The sequence below is a fragment of the Apium graveolens genome, chromosome 8 (assembly GCF_009905375.1).
Source record: "Apium graveolens cultivar Ventura chromosome 8, ASM990537v1, whole genome shotgun sequence".
In the NCBI taxonomy this organism is placed as follows: domain Eukaryota; kingdom Viridiplantae; phylum Streptophyta; class Magnoliopsida; order Apiales; family Apiaceae; genus Apium; species Apium graveolens.
In genome coordinates, this window is record NC_133654.1 from 167,939,738 (window position 1) to 167,944,872 (window position 5,135).

The 5,135-nt window shown below is 39.5% G+C and overlaps 1 non-coding gene across 1 annotated transcript; it reads left to right on the forward strand.

The window, feature by feature from the left end:
• The first annotated feature begins 2,950 nt into the window (after positions 1-2,950).
• LOC141681747 (small nucleolar RNA R71) lies at positions 2,951-3,057 on the forward strand. The gene has a single exon (XR_012559171.1). It is a non-coding gene; the product is annotated as a small nucleolar RNA R71 (small nucleolar RNA).
• The last annotated feature ends 2,078 nt before the right edge of the window (positions 3,058-5,135 follow it).

The following is a 5,135-nucleotide window of genomic DNA, read 5'->3' on the forward strand; positions in this document are numbered from 1 at the left end:
TTGAGCACCATTGAGGGTCTTACTAGCATAGGAGACCACATGAAATATATTGTTCTTTCTCTTCCCAGGAACTGCTCCAACTGCATAGTCATTTACATCGTACATCATCTCAAAAGGTTCATTCCAATCCGGTGCAGTTATGACATGTGCCGTGATCAAACTCTTCTTCAAGAACTCAAATGCAGCTAGGCACTCATCATCAAACTTGAACGGGACATCCTTCTACAAAAGATTGCACAAGGGTTTAGAGATTTTTCAGAAGTCCTTGATGCACCATAAAGTGACATTTTTCCCAGTTGAGAACCAGATTGATCTCAACACACCTTTTAAGAACGTCTCTAAGATTTTGCAAGCACTCATCAAAAGAATCACCAAAGACAGAGAAATCATCCATGAACACCTCCATATTCTGACCAATCATGTCAGAAAAGATAGCCATCATGCATCTCTCAAATGTGGTCGGTGCTCCACACAACACAAAAGAAACTCTTGTGAAAGCAAAAGTACCAAAGGGACAAGTGAACGTAGTGTTATCCTGATCCTCTGGAGCAATGCAATTCAAATTACTGCCAGAATAGCCATCCAGAAGACAGTAATACTCGTGCCCAGCCAACTTGTCAAGCATCTGATCAATAAAATGCAGAGGGAAGTGATCCTTTCTCATGGCCTTATTCATCTTTCTATATTTCTTGCAAACTCTCCACCCCGTGACTGTTCGAGTAGGAATGAGCTCGTTCTTCTTATTAACTACAACCGTGATATCTCCTTTCTTCGGCACCCATTGAACTGGACTCACCCATGAACTGTCAGAAATGTGATAGATGATACCTGCATTCATCCAGTTAAGAATTTCCTTCTTCACCACTTCTTTCATGATCAGATTAAGCCGTCTCTGTTGCTCAATAGTAGGCTTGTTACCTTCCTCTAGCAGAATTTTATACATGCAATAAGAAGGGTTGATTCCCTTGATATCTTCTATAGTCCATCCAATTGCCGATTTGAACTCTCTCAGAATCCTTAAGAGTTTTTCCTTGTTACTACTGAAAGGTCAGATGCAATAATCACAGGCAAAGTAGATGCATCACCTAAAAAAGCATACCTTAAGTGTTCAGGCAATAGTTTAAGCTCAAGTGTAGGAGCTTCCTCAATAGATGGCTTGCGGCGCTTTGGAGATTTATTTAGCTCCTCCATTCCAAGAGATTCAAAGGCATATCCATCTTCCTCTTCCAGGGAGAAGCATTCAGATATTGCAATTGCTCATCACCTTTATCTTTTTCACTATCTAAATTCCCCAACAAGGCCTTTTCTAAGGCATTTAACTTTAGCAATTGATCAAGTTCTGTAGTAACCAATGAATCGACCAACTCCACCATTAAGCACTCCTCATTTTCTGTAGGGAATTTCATGGCATTTAACACATTAAAAGTTACATCCTGATCCAGCACTCGCATGGTGAGCTCACCCTTCTACACATCTATCAAGGTTCGACCAGTAGCCAAGAAAGGTCTTCCCAAGATTATGGGAATCTTCTTATCCTCCTCAAAATCAAGAATTACAAAATTGGCAGGAAAGATGAGTTTATCCACCTTGACCAAGACATCCTCCACAATGCCTCGTGGATATTTAATAGAACGATCGGCCAACTGCAAGGTCATATAAGTAGGCTTTGGATCATGTAAATCCAACTTCTTGAAGATTGACAAAGGCATCAGATTGATGCTAGCTCCCAAGTCACATAAGCATTTGTCAAATGACACTTTTCCAATGGTGCAAGGAATAGTGAAGCTTCCAGGATCCTTAAGCCTAAGAGGAAACTTCTTTGTAGCACAGCATTGCATTCCTCCGTGAGAGAAATGGTCTCTAAGTCATCAAGTTTCACTTTCTGAGAAAGTATACCTTTCATAAACTTTGCATAACTAGACATCTGTTTAAGCGCTTCAGCAAAAGGTATGTTGATGTGAAGTTTCTTGAATACCTCCAAAAACTTCTCAAACTGCTTATCCAGCTTTTTCTTCTGCAGCCTCTTAAGAAAGAGAGGTAGAGGATAGATCTGCTTCTCCCTTGTATTACCCTCAGGAGGAGTGTGTTCAACAGTAGTCTTCTTTGGTTCCAATTCTGCTTCCTTCTGCACTTCTTCTTCAGCTACAGCTTCTTCATTCGAAACTTGAGAGTGTTCATAATTCGTAACCTTCCCAGACCTCAATGTAATTGCCTTTACCTGCTCCTTAGCTTCCCTCTTTCCTGGAACTTCAATATCACTAGGGAGTGTACCAGGTTGACGATTTGGTAAGGCATTGGCAATTTTCCCAATTTGATTCACCAAGGTCTTGATAGAAACCGCTTGGCTCTTGCATATGAGCCTCAACTCCTCCAATTCAGATTTTTCATTAGACTGTTGCAGTTGGAGTTGTTGCCTTGGTGCATATTGCGGTTGCTGAAAACTAGGGGGTTGTATTGCTTTGATTGATACTGCGGATAAGGCTGTTGAACCGCATTCTGAGTGTTGCTCCAGCTAAAGTTAGGATGATTGTGGTTGTTGGGATGATAGGTGGCTGGCACAGGTTGTTGCGACCTCTGAAAGTTGCTCACGAACTGAGCTGATTCACTAGAAATAGCACACTGCTCCATCTCATGGGCACCAACACAAAGCTCATAGACACTAGTGATCTGATTAACTCCATAATTAGCCAAAGAATCTACCTTCATCGTCAAAGCCTTAAGCTGAGCAGCTATAGCAAAAGCTGTATCTAACTCCAGAATTTCTGCTACCTTTCCCTGAGATAGTCTCTGAGTAGGATTCTGGTATTCATTAGTAGCCATCAGTTCAATCAATTCATAAGCTTCATCGTAGCTTTTAGCCCACAAGGCTCCTCCTGATGCTGCATCAAGCATGGGTCTAGAACTAGAACTTAAACCATTATAGAAGCAGTTAATAATCATCCAGTCAGGCATCCCATGGTGATGACACTTTCTAAGCATCTCTTTGTAACGATCCCAAGCCTCACATAACGATTCTCCAGATTTTTGAGCAAATTGAGTAAGTGTGTTTCCGATTACAGCAGTTTGCGCCATAGGAAAGAATTTAGTTAAGAACTTTTTAGCAAGATCCTCTTATTTGGTGATAGACCCTGGTGGTAGAGAATGTAACCAGCACTTCGCTTTATCCCTCAGAGAAAATGGGAAAAGTCTTAACTTAATAGCATCTTCAAAAACTCCATTGAACTTGAAAGTGTCGCAGATGAAATCTCTGATGTGCATGTTAGCGTCTTCTGTCGGAGAACCCCCAAACTAAACTGAGTTATGTATCATCTGAACCGTGCTCGACTTGATCTCAAAGGTGTTAGCCGAGATGGCTGGTCAAACAATGCTACACTGAATATCATTGATCTTCGGTTGAGAGTAATCCATCAAAGCCTTCGAATTCGCTTCTGGTTCTCCCATTGCAATAAGTTCTTCTTCTTCCTTCTCAACTAAGATCTCTTCTTCAACTTTTTCCTCTACTATAATTTCTTCCTCAGTTTGATCCAGTGTTCTCTTACGAGACCGAGAACGTGTATGCATACACGCTCGCTAGATTACCTGAAACACGACAAGGAAATAAGTAAGCAACAATGTCCGAGTCACTAGACTTTAACAACCAATGATGACAAACACAAACTAAAAATTAACACCGAAAATCCCCGGCAGCGGCACCAAAAACTTGTTAGAGCTGAAACATGCACTAATATTCACACAAGTATACGTGATTGCAAGTAATATAGAATTAATTCTAGTTCATTCCCACAGGGACTGGTTTAGGTTAATTTCAATCAATGTATTTATGCAACAATGGTATAGCTATTATCCAATGCTAAGACGAATAATAAATTGAGATTATTTATAACTAAGATTAACTAAGGGATTATACTAAATAACATTAACTAAGAGAGTAAAGAGAGTTGAATACTATATGACAAAAACATGGGATTATAACTTCATTAAATACTTCATTCAATATCTTTTTCATTCTTAATCTTAGCATGCAATGATGATGACACTAATCAGATAACATGAAACTGATAAATGCTAACTTTCATTGCACGAATACCATACTACCAGACATCCACAAAAGAGACAAAAGCTGAATAGACACCAATTATATTAGGACCCTATATGTCTATAGAATTTGACAATATAACGGTTTAATGTACAAGTTATCTATCTTGATTACATAGGGCAAGTAAGATGGTTAAAATTACCTACGAACCATGCATATCAAATACATGAACCTATGCTAGCATGGCAAGTTCTAAACCCTTAAATTCACTTTCGCTTTATTAACGATTAACACGTTATCTTATAATTTCACGATGCTCATAAGACAAATTAGCACAACCAATACTAGGTTATCATTCAATCACTACACACTAAGGCATCAAAATAAATTAACTAAAGAAATCCCTAAATAAATCCGTTGGAACCCCACGATAATGATTAGCCCATAATTAGACTCATCATCAATGTGGGTTCCGACGAAAGCATGATATAATAAACGTAGTCTTTATATTGAATAAATAATAAACCAAGTACGAAACAAGAGTATAGGTTCATGAATAAGAAAACTCGCATCCAAAGTTACAACTTAAAACAAAGAATCACAAGAATAAACTAGATCCTCTTCGCCTCGGTTGAATTGTGATCAACAGTCTTCTTATGCCTTCTCCTTAAGCTCTAGTACGTCTTGTTATGAAAAACAACCTTAAGTTATGTATATATAGCATCCCATACAGACTAGAAGTCTTCTAGATCAAAATCAGAGGAGAATCAGGATTCTAAAATCCCAACCCGGTGCGGCCGCGCGCTTGTCCAGCGTGGGCGCGCTGTACTTCTACCATCTCAGCACGGCTGTGCGCTTCTACAGCACGGGCGTGCTGTACTTCTTCCATCCCGGAGCGGGCGCGCACTTCTACAGCACGGGCGCTGACTCTCTGGAAAATTTTCGGACATCTTCTTTTCTTGCTGATTTGAGTTGGTCTTTTCATGAGCTTTTGTTCTAGACATCATCCTAACACCATATTAACATCAAATCAATGCCAATTCAGATATATTCCTGTTATAAGCCTGAACTGTAAAAACACTATGAAACACATTAAAAA